Source organism: Neopsephotus bourkii, unplaced genomic scaffold (genome assembly GCF_033783945.1).
Source record: "Neopsephotus bourkii isolate Nb327-2 ecotype Australia unplaced genomic scaffold, CSIRO-AGI_Nbou_v1 NB_1508, whole genome shotgun sequence".
In the NCBI taxonomy this organism is placed as follows: Eukaryota; Metazoa; Chordata; class Aves; order Psittaciformes; family Psittacidae; genus Neopsephotus; species Neopsephotus bourkii.
The window spans coordinates 3,023,040-3,037,990 of NW_026901984.1; the positions used below are offsets into that span (position 1 = coordinate 3,023,040).

At 38.6% G+C, this 14,951-nt stretch overlaps 1 long non-coding RNA gene across 3 annotated transcripts in view; it reads right to left on the bottom strand.

The window, feature by feature from the left end:
• Window positions 1-11,061, bottom strand: part of LOC133221028 (uncharacterized) — a 50,455-nt gene extending 39,394 nt beyond the window's left edge. For 2 of the 3 annotated variants that reach the window (XR_009727863.1, XR_009727864.1), the window contains exons 1-3: window positions 10,971-11,061; window positions 3,728-3,854; window positions 3,268-3,378 (exon numbers count right to left, since the gene is read on the bottom strand). This is a non-coding gene — a long non-coding RNA (uncharacterized LOC133221028). Of the gene's footprint in view, window positions 1-1,987; window positions 2,263-3,267; window positions 3,379-3,727; window positions 3,855-10,970 lie in introns of those variants that run through there. The other variant, XR_009727865.1, reaches the window with a different exon arrangement.
• Between the last annotated feature and the right edge of the window lie 3,890 nt (window positions 11,062-14,951).

Consider the following 14,951-nt stretch of genomic DNA (forward strand, 5'->3'; position numbering starts at 1 on the left):
AGAGGGAAAGAAGATCAGTGATGAAGTTTTCCCTTCTGATACACCACTAGATCTCAAAGAAGTTATCTCATTTTATTTCTTTCATTAGGCACACTCAGCTGGAGTACTTGGTAATCTTCTATTCTGTGACTTATACTCGATTAAGATGGGACATTCACTCTTATAATGATTGAGGTGAAATTATGATATTTATGTGAAGACAATCAAACCAAGAAAAAACTAGTTTTTAATTAAAAAAATAAAACCAGCCTTAGCTTCTAACAATAGCACTTTTAGAAACTGACACTGTCTTTTAAAGAGGTTTGAACTTATAAATGCCTTGCCACATTCAAAAACGGGGCCTGGATTTCTAATTGACTCAAATACACTAGGAAATTGTACACAGGGTTAAGCAGCATATCTAAATTTTTTTTTGTAATCTACATGCTTCTCAAAACTATTTTAAGATACACAACCCTTGGGTTTTGACTGAATATTTTATGTACAGCATTGTTGTGAGCCCATTAATCATAATTTTTGTGCTATTGCTCCCACCTGGAAAAAATGAGTCTGTAATTGAAAAGGCAAATTTAGCATTTATATTGGCAATAACACAGTTTCATTGCCGTTCTCCCCAACAGGAATTTGAACATTGTGGTGAACTATATCTCATTGATAAGTGAATGGAAGGGAAATAAAGCTTTCTCATTACCAGGCCCCCATGAGCTAAGTCATTTGTTTGTTGAGCAGAGCCTTCTATTGTGTTATAACAATTACTTTTACTCCCAGATATGATAACTCTTTGAAGCAGTACCTGGGAGATGCATGTGATCTACATTAGCAGAGAAGTAACACAGTGTTGGCTGCTAAAATAATCTCATTTGCTGTGCACCTGATATTTCTTTGTTGTGCAGCTTTTTTCTTCTAATAGTGAAAGCCATAGACTTCAATTCCGGTAATTTAACTCAGCAGACTAAATTACTTAAATCCAAGACAGAGTTTGAAGTTATAAATTTTTTTTTTAGAAACTTATGTTGAAAACATAATGCTGTGCTTCAGCATTTTTTACCTAGCTAGAGATTAGACCAGAGTTTGAATAGAGGCTTGTTATGCTGGCAGGTAGGTATGTATGTCATTCTAGGATAGCTTTTCAGAGAAACCATTTTCTGTAAGTTCCTGAATCACACTGCAATTAGAAGAAGTGCTACAGCAAGACAGTGAAATAGTCTTCATTTATCATAAATTACAGCTAGCATTTAGATGTAAGACACATGCAATACAAGATGGATGGATCATTCCAAGAAATTATTAATATCAAAGTCAACAAAATGACAGACTGCCACAAAGTTGTTTTGATACTTTTCAGTACTGTATGTGCAGAGTAAATCTGTATGTCCACTTAAATTAGCAAAAGAATCTGATCTGTACCTTGAGTTACGGGCTTAGGGAAGTATTTTCTGAAGCAACATGGACTTTAAAGTATCTTGGTGGCTAGGACTGTGCTCGAGTTATTTTTTTCTTTGACCAATTTGTATTTGTCATTGGTAAAACCCCTTATTGTTACATGAAGTAACAGTTGCTACATACAGTTGTACCAGGATGCCCAGGTATTTCATGAATTGAGAGTCAAGAATAACACACATAGCAGTAGAATGAAATATAAAAACCAAATATAGCTTTACAGCTTCTGTTATTCAATATATTCATATTTAAACAAAGCCCTCATGTAGATTCCAGTATGAATCTCTTTTGCCAAGCCATCCTCTGGCTTTATTCATCATACAGGTAAAAGTAGGCCCCTAACTTCAGACACTGATCAATATGCCAATACGTTTGATGAAAGAGTCTTGTGCCCTGAATACTAAATAAAACAATCCTGACAGAGAAGGGAACAAAAGATTATACTGCTGGACACCACCATGATTCTAAAGAAATTAATCCCCCCCCACTCTGGAGAAAATGGATAAAAAAGGGGAAAATCTGTTATGCACACAGTGCTCACCTTTGATATCTTTATGTGCTCACAGGAGCAAAGGCAGGAAATAGTCTCCCATAGTCATGGTTACCTGGTCTGCAGAACAGCACTGTTTCAAAGCATGGAAAAATAGGCCACTCCGATAAGTAACCTGAGAGCTCTGGCCTCTTCCATATCCACTTGAGTTGCTTCAGGCAACCAAGCGCTTTTTTATTTACTCATGGCCACTTAACTGACTTCTCTGCATGCATCTGGGCAGGTAGCCAATTCCTCTGCATGGGTTGCTATCTAGTTCCTGCCTCATTTTCCTAGAGACTGAAGATACAAAGGACATACTGAAATACTGTTCATATCACAGTATTCAAACTGTGTCGTTTGTTGGGCATCACTAGGACTCATCTCCACCAGATGCCAGTTTTATACATCTAGGTAATGTAGTTGCACACATGACAGAGAATTATTTTTTTTTTGGGGGGGGGGGAGGGAGGGTTGGGGTGAGCTGTTTTTTTTCCTTTTGCTGTTGTTGTTTTTTTTTGGATTTTTAAGAGCTTCCAACAAGCCTGCTTCCTTTATGAATGCTTTCTGATGGCACATCACATCCTGAAAACAGACACATATCCCAGAAACCTGTGTAGCCCGTTTTCTTATTTGTGCCTCAGAGGCCACTGCATGAAGCCATGCATCAGTTTTCCTTGCCAATTTTACAGCCCTGCTGGGGAAGGCTCACCACTATGCTCATAGGCACCTTTCAGTGCCGAGGCTCAGCAACTACCCTGACAATGAGGGTATCTACAGCCTAATCCCCTTCTTTGGCACTGTCAGGATGAGCAACTCTTTTCAGCCTTCTCACTTTTTTATATTCCATGCAAGCCAACCATTTTGACCCTCCAGTTTCACTTATAATCCTGATCACTATTAGAGGAGGAAATATTCCACATCCCAGATGGCAAAGGGTCTGAGCATCACACAGCACTTGTGTGTGATGCAACTGTGGCAAGTAGGAAAGAAATTAACAACTCCATGGAAGAAAATACAAGTTCATCCTAATGCTACCTTGTGTCACCTTATGCTGCATGCTCCAGACACCAACTGCTCTCAGTTAGGTACCAATGTAGTATAATGAACAAGAACAGGCAGCCTGACAGCTGCAGAAGCTCAGGAGGTGATCTGAATCTGGGTTGAAATGAAGGAACAGAATTACCAGTCTGCATCATCCAATGCAGCATGAACTGATACCACATTGCAGACAATGCCTTGACTTACATCACCCTCAAGTCTGAAAGTGGTCTAGGTTATACTTAGCTTCTACTTACTGTCTCTAATCTTATTTGTTTTACTTTCTTCAATAATACTATTTCTCAACAGGAAAAGCAGGGAATAGCTACTGCATGTTCATGATGTTCCAAGCAGTCCTTTAAAGTCCTCTAAAAAAAAAAAAAGAAATAATTCAAGAAGTGTTTCATTCCACTGAATTAGGATATATGATGCAAAACATTGATTCAGGAAACCAATTTTCAGAAATCATTTTCTCTTTGCTTTTTTAGCATTTATCGATACTTAAATTTAAAACTTCACCTTTTCTTTACTATTTCTATTTCAGAATCATGGTACAGTTTTATTCCTTATTGTGAAAGACCTTAAGAATTATTTTAAAGTAAATATTGCAGCACATATTCTTCACTCACATGTCAATATTCAACTAAAGCTGTATTACAAAACCATTTTTATTTCTATTGCAGGTTTCTCATACAGTACCCTGCAGAGCTGACTCACCTGCAGAGAAATCCCCTGAATCATTTCTGCTTACTTTACACTACAGTTTTTCAGTACTTTGGGGAGCAGTTAGCTACTGGCTTTTATTTCACTCCAATTTCCTCCAAATCAAAGTGACATAGCAAAGCTGCTAGAAATGTAAGCCATGCAATCAGTTGCTTTGCCTAATAAAAACATTCCTAATTATCACATTATGTCATTTCTAGTACCTTTTAGATGACCAATGTTTTGGACAAATTTTATTATGAAAGATCCTAACTGAAATCTCTTCAGAAGAAGAATTTTCTTGTTTGTATTAGATGTCTAGTAATACATTTCGCACCTGACATAGGTTTGTATAAATTTTACACCATATGTTTAGCAATGTAGTAAAAAAGCTGCATTCAGATATTTTTAAGGAATAACCCACCCTCAGTGGAAAAAATTAAAAATCACTGGTTACTTGTCAGCATTGGGAACAGTAATGTGAATTCTCTCTCACACACACACTCAACCCTGTGCTTGTAATACTATTTTTTTTCCTCCCTTACTACTTGATAAGCTGACAGCAACTGGCTGTTGTTCCAAACTCTTATTTCCCTGACAGCTTTCTTGTCTGGTTACAAGACCAGAAGAATTGGTTTCCAGCTGAACTAAGGACTAGGCTGGGAAGCCCCCAGTCATACTGGTTCTACCTAACTCTTGAGATAGTTCCTTGTGATAGAAGCTGAACCTCCATTAACATAGGTGCAATAGCTTCAAACAGCCAAATACCTTGGAAATTCAATTCAGTAGGAAATTCATTTCTGCTTTTGTCAGAAAAGGCAGGACAATGGGGTCAGGACTGATGGAAACATGAAAGATAACTTGAAACTTGACTTCAAGACTTCCTATTCCATTCAAACTTGAGTTTCCCTACTGGAGTAGCCAGTTAACAGATACCAAAGTGGAACCCATCACTTTCTCAGAATTTAGACAGCAAGAATGAACAGGGAACGCATAACTGTCCATGTGAACCAAATGCCACTCTGGACTCCTGTTCAATAAAGTGTTCTACAATTGCAGTTTTAGAAATTATTTAGGAATTGAAAGAAAACCAGGATGTAGGATATGAAGCAGTCTTCCTCACTTCCCTTCCCTCTCCTTTTGCTCAAAAAGCTGAAATTTGAAATAGGTTTTGTGGAATGAATGTTTGACCAAAATATAAAAAGCTTCCAGTTTCAGTTTAACATCTGTTGCTTCCTTTGAAAAATATTGGGAGTTGTCAAGGGTTTTATTTTTTTTAATTGAGCAGTTTATTTTTTTTAAATTGCTATTGCTTTATGATATTGGTATAATTTAACACATTAGGATGGTATAATGACCAGACACTGCACTGCTGCATCACTGAAGAATAGGACACAGCTGCCTGTGCTTTGTGCAAGCAAAGCATTGAAAATAATAGCCTTGTGATGAAAGCACATTGAGCTGTTAATCACTTTCTAACATTCTGTGCACAGAAATATTCTTGAGATATCTGAAATTAGACACAAGAGGCAAAAAAGGCACCATTTTTGAGTAGCCATGTGACAACTACAGCCATCTAACTATGTATGTGTAGAAATTGCTCTACTTGAATCCACAGTAGAAAAAATACCTAGTCTTTCCCTAGTTAACATATCTGTCAAACCCATAATTTTCATTCCAGAAGAGCAAGTCCCAAAGAGTACAGAAGATGATGATTTAATTGTGCCAGTATATAAATGATGTGAATTACTTGGATGACTGCAGACACTGGGGGAAGTACAAAAGTATAAAATGAGATATGTAGCCCAGAAGAGACAAGTAAAGAAAAAATAAATAAGTAAAAGGGTCTGAACAGATTCAGAGACAAGAAGGTACTTTCTCTTTGTAGCTCTACTGTGAAACATTTCAAACATGAAATCTTTTCAAGACCATTTAACATTTTTTAGGAAAGTTAAAGCAGCATTCGTCTTACACTGATCAGTCTCTTGTGTTCATTTAAAGAAAATGGTCTGGACAGAAAGGTAAAAATAAAGCTTTCTGTAAAGGACAAGCATTCATTAGCATACACCTGTTTATTGGAATAATTTGGAGACTTAAGGTAGAGAACATTAGAAATGCCCTGCTGGATCGGATCAATGGTCCATCTTACCCAGTATTTGCTCTTCAGCAGCAGCACCAGCAGATGCTATTGACTTGAAAGCAGCAAGCCTGAGTACTGTTGTCTATCCCCTCCACACCTTCCTAGCACCCAGAGGACGGCTTTGGGTTTGTTTGTTTCTTAAGTGAAGCTTGCTAGAGGGTACCCTCCCTGCTTACTCCCATCAGTTTAGGAACCTACTGCAAGCAAATTATCTATCCCAATTTCAACTCTCCCTTCCGCAGCTTGCTGGTACAACCTGCCTCCTTATCCTTGGATCACATGAAGTTTCCAAATCTCACTGCTGGACGAGGGCAGTACTTTCTCTAAGCCATACCAAATTGATCTGATAGTTTCCTCAAGTGGCCCCTGGTTGTAGTGCTGTGGGACTTGGTTAATATCACTTCAACAATCACCACTGTCCTTGTGGTTTTCAAGCTCAAGCCGCATGGCCATTCTTCAGGCCTCTCCACTCCAAACTGAACACTCTTGCCCTTTTCTCATAACATAGCTGTTTCAAGCTCTTACTAACCTGCTTTACCTCTCCCACATCCTTCTTTCAGTCACAGACAACACATGCTAGCAGACTTAGAACTTGGATGAGAGTCAGCAGACAGGCAGTATGTTTGCAGAACAGTAGCAAGCTGGGATGAAGTGATACAGTGCTCCTTGAAGCACACTACATCACATCCCTTTCAAACACCAAGACTGCCAAGAGTAAAGGAAGAGGAACTTCTGTTTAAAAAAAAAAAAAAAAAGAAAAGAAAAAAAGCATAATTTCCTATTCTATTATATAAAACAAAATATAGGGCTGTACAGGCTCCCCATCCTTTCCCAATGAGCTATAAATGCTAGACTTGAACACATCAGGTATCTGTGTGCATTGTGCTTTGCTATTTCATGACTCAAAAGTTTTAATCCTGTTTCGATCCTTAAAGTGTGATGAACTGAAGGGGTGGGGTGGGGGTGTGGTGGATAAAAATGTCTCAAAGCCTTGCATTTCCAAACTTGTTTTGACTATGGGGTGAACTCCAACTCAACTTTGCAACTTGCTGTCACACTCTCATGATGCATTTCCTATAGTAAGTCAGAAGATTAATCTCATGTATGTATTTTCTCATAACAAACTCTCAGCTTGCTATCATCCCTGACTTCCAAGGTTAGTAAGACAGATTCATTAGAGGCACAAAAGTCAATTTTCAAGTATGGCATCTTCTCTGGTAACACATTTCACATCATAGCTTGCCCTTTTTTGTGGTAGGTTCTAAAGAGTATAATAAAGTAATATTAACTTTTCAAAAAAAATAAATTGTCTAGCACACAATCATGTCCAAATTATTCAAAGGCATTTGTAAAACACAGTTTGAAATTCATGCTGTGTTACTCAGTCACCCAGCTTATACATACAGGAGTAATGAATTTATCACTCAACTTGCATGTTAACTACTTCAACACAGATCAAAGTATACGTCTGACTTTCACCTAACATTTTTAGGTTGAGCTGTAAGCCTCAAGCTTCTAACCAATTTAAGAGGAAGGTGATTTGCAAAACTAGCCACCAGAGCCCTACTTGTAAACTTTTATAGTGTGCATATAATTAAAAAGTTGCTTCCAGCTTTGAGCATTCATGCTTCAAAAATGTGTTTTCCACACCTTTTATTACAAAAAAAAAAAAAATAAAAAATTAAGCATTTTGGAACAAAGGTTATTACAGTCAAATTAAGACAAGCCTTCAACTCAAAGTCCACTGGGTGTATTGTAATAATTCTGAAGTATAATTTGAATGTGGTTTTCTTGAAGAACTTAAGTCTTAATTTGAAGTAGTTAATTTTCCATCTTGAATGCCACAAAACAAAAATGATTTTAAGCTAACATGAGGAAGGAATAATCAATCTTTGGGGTTTTTTTTATCAAATTTGGAAGTTTGGTCAGACTCTCCACAGGCTTTCTGAACAGCTATCAGTTATGTGATAATCAGCTTACTTTTACATTACTGTTGGCTGTAACTGTCACCCAGAGACAACTATCAAGCTCCACTTTTTAGAGCTATCTAATGACTGTGTTTCATTCAAAGTAGAGCGCACAAGAGAACTGTAAAAATACACAAATAATCAAAATGCATTTAGGCTTTGCACATTTTTGGTTGATAGAATATTTCAGAAGTTTCTTGAAGTGACAATAAGCACAAAACGACAACTTGAGTCACCTTCTTAAAAGGCAAGTGACCAAAGATCACTCTTCTAATTCTCTTTTGTTTTGTATTTTATCTTTAATAGATTTAAAGTCATCTTCATTCTTCTAGGGGTGAAGGGGACAAGGACAGACTCAAAAGACACATCACTTGGAAGCAGCAAGAAATAACTCCTCCCAAGATTAATACAACTCAGAGCAATTACCTCCAGAGAATACACTGAGGGTATTTGAAATTTCAACCCCTGATCACAGCTTGTTTCTATGTCAAAACAGGTCCCACAGTTGGGTTTTCCTCTGAAATATGGCTGTGAATAAATGTCATACTTGTCATGGTTGAAGTGATTATTGTATGTATGGGTCAAGCTCTGTTTGCTACTAGAAACAATGAATGATATATAAGTAAATAGACAACACTGCTAAAAGCCTTGTTTTGGTTCTACTCTGTATTCAGTGGGGATAGTGCAGAGCATCACCATCCCTAGTTGCACACCTTTGCAACTAGGTACACTGATGCATTTTTGTGCGCTTTTTTTACAGTTAGCTGGTTATGACATGAGCATGAACTTACACAACAAATAAAGTGAAGGGTTTGCCTGAGCAAGTTACAAAACACAGGACACCAGAGAAAGACAACTCTAAATGAAAAATTTCTTTTTGCTAATAAAAATACTAAAGTGTTTTCAGACAAAACCTGAGCAAGCCAGTTTCCAACAGACTTCCCAGATTTTCCCTTCTTTTTTTCACCTCAAATCATTTAAGCCACAGTTTCAAATCAGACACATTTTCTTTATGCATCGTTAATAAATCACAAGTTATGCCTTCTTTAAAAAGTTTGCTTAGGCAGTAAGAAAGACTATCTAACTGCTTTGCGCAGACTGCTGTGCTTTGTGTCAAACAGAATACAGAAGATTGCACCTCTGACCGTAGCTGACCATATGAAGCTTGAGGAGCCTTTGTGAGAGAAAAATATGGTTCAAAATCCAATTTCTGCCAAATAGGTCAAGCACCTGCAGCATGAGCCGAGACCAAGCAGCTTCTGAGCAGCAAGGAAACAGAGTTATATCTTAGAGGTGATGGAGAAGACATTTTCCTAGAGACCCAAGATGTGGTTTGGTCTGGGTTTTGGGGGGAAGAGCTTGTTGTTTCTTTTTTTAATTCCCAGATATACCACAAGTCTGAGAAAGATGATCCATCCTGCAAATCTCCCGACACAGAAACAAAAGGTATGAAGGCCACACCTCCAGCCTTACAGAACTGAAGTCTTCTACGTCAAAAACTACATGAGTGCTGTAACAGGTGATGCAGTGTCTGATCCAAAACTTAAAAAATAACACCTACAAGCCTATGAGGCAAGGGTAAAATTACCCTGGCATTTCTTAGTTTCTGTATTTCTGTTGTTGTTTACTATTACATAAGAAAACCATCGCCTTTTTTTGACTGCTAAACACTCACCATTGCTCAGGTTAGGTTTCAGCATACTTGAAGTTGAAAGATAATTAAACTTATCAAAATTCACAGAGTTTAATGAAAAATCTGCACGGTAACTCCATGGTTGGTGGGGAAAGGAAGAGGGTTAAGTATCTGATGGAACAAAAGACAGTGACAGCAATACAGCACTCATGGCACTCCTAACATCCACATCTGCTTCCCAGAATATTTTAAGGCTATATTTTACCAGTATCATGGAGAAACACATACTTTGTGTATCAGCAATTATAGATTCCCTAAACTACAGTTCGTTTTCATTGCAGCTGGGTGGTTTTATGGCACGATTTGGGTTTGCACACACTTTTTTTTTTTTGCTTTTCGAATTACCAAGCTATCAGCCAGCTGTGAAAATTGCTTCTGGAATTCACCAGAATGCAGGTTTTAAATTAAAAACTTCATGATCACCAGCATAGTCAGGGCCCATTAGCGGGGGGCAAGAACTGTTCTAACAAATAGCAAGCCTGTCAGGCAAGGATTAGTGAGGTTGTGTCTATGAACATGGACCCTCAGAAAGCAGTCACTAAAGGCACAGGCCCAATACCAACTGAAATCTTCAAACAGCATTCAGATGAGTAACAGCATTTCCATCCCAACCCCTGCTTTATAAAAATGTCTTCCTCCAGAAGGATTGGGGGGCAGAAACAAAGAAGTATTAAATGTCAATTTTAAGGTATAGACAAGCATTGAAAAAGAGAAGACAGGGTCAGTGTTTTGGAGGAATCCAAATTTCAGCTTTATTTCTCCCCCCCCTAAAGATAAAACTATGAGAAATAAAGCCAGTATTGCATAGCACAAAGGGAGAACCTCTGTGTTCTTGCACAAAAGCAAGAATTTCAACAAAAGCAATTTAAAAAAAAATCCATTTTTTCATTAATATGTAGCAAGCTCAGGTACTTTAAGTCCAATATTTAATACATTCTAAATCAAATTTAGTGAAAGCTCAACTCCATTTGAAAGAATGCTATTTATGAAAACTATGGGTTACACAGGCTCATGCTGTTTGAACAAAACTCTTACACTCCTGCACTTGGAGCAAGGGGTTCAGTTTTTCTACTGAAAACTTGTTTTGGAGGAATGGGGGTTTTTAAGTCCTTTTTTAAATAAAGCTACTTAATCTTTACACTATCAAGTAAGTGTTGCTTTCCAACCACATAGTATAACAGTAGCACAGCATTTAAAATAAGCAGCTACAAAGTAAAATCATTTGCTATGAAACATCATGAGGATTTCCCTGCAAAAGTTGGTGGGGTGGAATGGTGGACACTACAACGAGACACAATGACAAAAATAAACCCAACAAAAAGCTCACCACCAAAATCAAAAGGTAAAGCATAATTTTCCAATCATACCTGGACCGTGAGCCCCGATCTCCCACACAGGCCCCAGGATGGCCCCGATCAGGCCAAGCCCCCCTCATCCTCCGGAGCACCCACGCCACACCCTGTCGGCCCCGGAGGGAGCGGGAGTGGAGCAGAGCAGGGGTGTGCCCTCAGGGAGCCCCTGCTCATGCCCCTGCCCAGCGAAGGTGCAGAAAAGTCTTGTCAGGACCCTCTGGGCTCTGGACGGGCTCATGCCACACACAGTGCTGCAAGTCATGCTGAAGACCTTCCTAATGGGTTATGCTTCTTCTCGTGCCATTTTTTTCACTCTTAGAGACATGAGAGAAGGAGCAGGCACAGCCCCAGACTCCTACTTTTGTAAGTTAGGATGACTACACAATCACTGCTATCCTCTAGTATCCTGAAAATTCTTTTAATAGAAAATAACTAAATACTGTGAATTGGGTAGGTACATATATTAATTACAGGAGAAATGTAAACATACACCTGCTAAATATACACTGGCCTGAAAACAGAGCATTAGAAGGAGACATACCTCATCAGCACCTCACAGGTTGCAGGCTCAAGACGTGTTTCCCCTCAGCCTATGTCACCATGTTGTTGGCAGCTTCCTACAACCATGTATCTAGAGAACAAAAACAAAACCAAACAAACTCCAGCCAACACACAACTATAACTTCAAATATTTCCTCTCCCCCTAGGGCCATGTGGCACTAATAAACCCAGATGGGACTGGGCAAAACATCCTCACCTGTGGTTTCCTTCACACCCCATAGACCCAAGAACTCTACTTAACCTCCACCAGGAAGCTTCACTTCTGCATCAGATTATTGGATTCTGGCTGTTATAGCTTCTATCTTGTTATCGAACATCTTGATCCTGTATTAGGTGTTGATTTGTTGTTGTCATCTCTATTTGGTGATTGACAGACCTGACCTTGACATGTGCTTTGATTTGCAGGTTTAATCTCACTCTGTTTTCTTTACTGTGGTCTTTTCTTAAGATCTAAGATTGTGGTTCAACGTGGCTGTTGTTTCCCTATCTGTATTGCTTACTTTGCTGGGAGCAGTGGGACAAGCCTAAACTGGAGAGACCTATGTCTACAGGCTCTGAGATGCTCCTTAGCTCCTGACTTGCTTTCTCTTAAACAGTAGCTATGCTCTTACTGCTTTCTGGTAGTAAGCTGATGTAATGTTCTCTATATTTGCTGTTAGAGCATATTGTTTCTAGGTGTGGCACAACAGAGCTATTCTATACATTATTGGAGCTTAGTTGGAAGCTAGCTGTGCTATTACAGCAGGAAGGTGATTTTGTTACTACTTGGTTGGAGAATGCTTGAGGGGAGGACTATATATTTCTCTCCTTCATTTCTTTTGCAACTCACTGTAGCAAAATAAATTTTACGTGGAGTGTGTGTTTATGTATATACATTTTTTAATGTATAATAAATGACCTTCTTAAATAACTTGCAGTTTCAAGTTAAAATGGTTGTGATCAGCTGATGTGTTTATACTGCTCCACTGAGCTAAATAAGAGTGCATTGATGGCTATAGAAAATAAAATTTTGTTTTTCAATGAACAGTGAGTGACTGGGAGACAATTGCTACAGGGATGGTCCAGACAGTCTCAGTTATTAGTTGTTACTAGCTGTGTCTGGACTTACGTGAGAGGAGGAAAAATAAATAAATAGGAAAGATACTGAAATAGTATCATAGCAATTCCCAGAAAATGCAGACTTTTCTTGTATAAACATACTGCCACAGTGTTAATGCAGTATGCTCAGTGCCTTACTAAGGGTGATTCCTTATGCTAGTACTTTTAATGTATCTTGATTTTTTAAAAAGGGACTTAAGAGTGTAACATCATGATCAATCTGCCCTGGCAACAAAATACTGTTGTATCCAAAGTGTCCTTGGTTGCCAAGGAAGATAAATTATTATTATACAGTTTTATGTAATATGATCAACTGTTAATTCCATAACTTTAATACTCATTCTGCTGCATCAACAGTTGAATAAAAGTTTCAACTGATATCAATAGATAGCCTTTGGTTGTTTATAATATATGGCAACAGATTTCTCATACTGGGCAGCCAGCCCTTGCTGGTTTGTCCAAATCTTGTCCCAAGCCAACCAGAGATTTTCTGCACCATGTCTTCATAGCTCTACAGTATCTGCTTGGGCTAGCTTCAATAACAGCAGAAATTAGTCCTGTGCCGTTTATTAAAATCTTCAAGGCAAGTGGTTAGAATTACTTCTAGAGCAGGTGGAGCCTAGCATGACATAAAATCCTTTGCATTTAAATCTCATCTGCTCAATAGACTTCAGAGTGATGACGAAAGTGTGAGGCCCATTGTTATTTCTTCTGTGCCTGTGACTGCTCTGGCACGGCATGCTGTACCAGCTGGAGAGGGAGCTGGTTAATGGAACCTAAAACGTTCTTCACTGCTCTGCAGCAAATGGCAGGAATCCTGCCACACTTCTATTTATTTATCCAGGTAAGTGAGAAACATTGCTGTAGTATTCAGCAAGACCCCATAGGGGCAGGTAAGCTTACCTGACCAAATAGAGATGAAGCACTGGGGCCTCCCTTAGCTTACTTAAGATGTGGAGAGTCAAAACTCTGCTTTAGACTTCATCTTCAGTCCTGCAGCACCAAACTCACTCCATTTGGATACTTAGCCTTAATGATGTTAGAGGCTAATATATTCACAAAGGAACATTTAAGCTGGACCATGCTTGTCGTCTGCCTCTGAAAGTCAGGGCAGTTGATGGAAACCTGGCACAGGCTCTGGTTTCTGGCCATCTCCCTGTGCCCAGGTGGATTATTGGGCAAACAACTGTTAATCTTTGATTTTCACAGGCTGACACATTTATTCCTGCTTATTATTAAACTCGTCCTGTAACACATTTTGCCCTCAGGCGTTGAACTTGAAAAAGCCCTCTACCATTTCCAGTGCAATTCATTCCCATGTGCATCAGAGTGGGTGGGAGGAGGATGTGCCCATTTTATTTATACTGCTGATAACTACCGTCTTACACTCTGCTTAGTGAGTGCAGCGCATGGGGAGGTGGGCATGCTTTTAGGATTATCAAGATAAAATCTGAATGTTTTCTGGCTAACTTTAACAAAGACCAGCCATCTGAGCCCACTGAACCAAGTTTGGACATGCCTTGTTTCATGCAGCCCAGTGAGAGTCTGGGAGACAATTGCACAGGGAACATCAGAGCAGTCTTCTGTCCTTCCGAAAATATAAGTGTATATTGAAATGAGAGAGGCTGACTATACCACTCCAACTGATACAAGCTAAAATTTTGGAGGTGGAAGGCTTTTATCATTAAATACCAGAAAATGCCATACAGCCATAACTGCATGAATGTCGTTCTCTTATTTTTAAGATTAATCTGATACTTTTTTGAGGGTTTTTGAGTGTTCACATCTCAGGGCACATTTTCTGTGGGCAGGCAGAAACACAGCACCTCATTTACCCGAAGTGGCTTTCTTTGGGCTAACTTGGGGATTCTCTGCAACTAACCTTTGATAAATGAATACCATGAAGCTCTTGCAATTCAATTCTGTTCCAGAAATGTCAGCTGTAATTTTCCATAGATTCAATGACCCTAAAGGATACTGCACCTTCTATGTGGTAAATAATTGATATATGTCTGATCAAGCAAATGGAGCAGGAAGATTTCTGTTGCATGACTCTTCAGGCTGCTGTATAGTTGGTCAGATTTTGGCAACGCTAAACCAATTAAAAAAATGTATAGTCACTACAAGCTCAAAAAAGTCATACATTCCATGTCTAAATGAAAATTAATTATACTCTCAGAATGAAGCAGTTCAGAGGGTTAATTTGCCATTGTGAGTCTTAAAATTCTAAAAAGCCAGTAGACCACAACAGTCTTAATAAGAAATTTAATTTTTCCTGACATGTATCTAGGCTTTGTTTGCATTATACACAAACAAATGTTGGAAAAATTAGCTTGCAGCTGATCTGAGTTCAGAATTGTTTCATACTGTATTCTTAATCCAGTAATGATAATTTAGTCCCTTAGTTTCTTAGTGTTTAGAGAAAAAC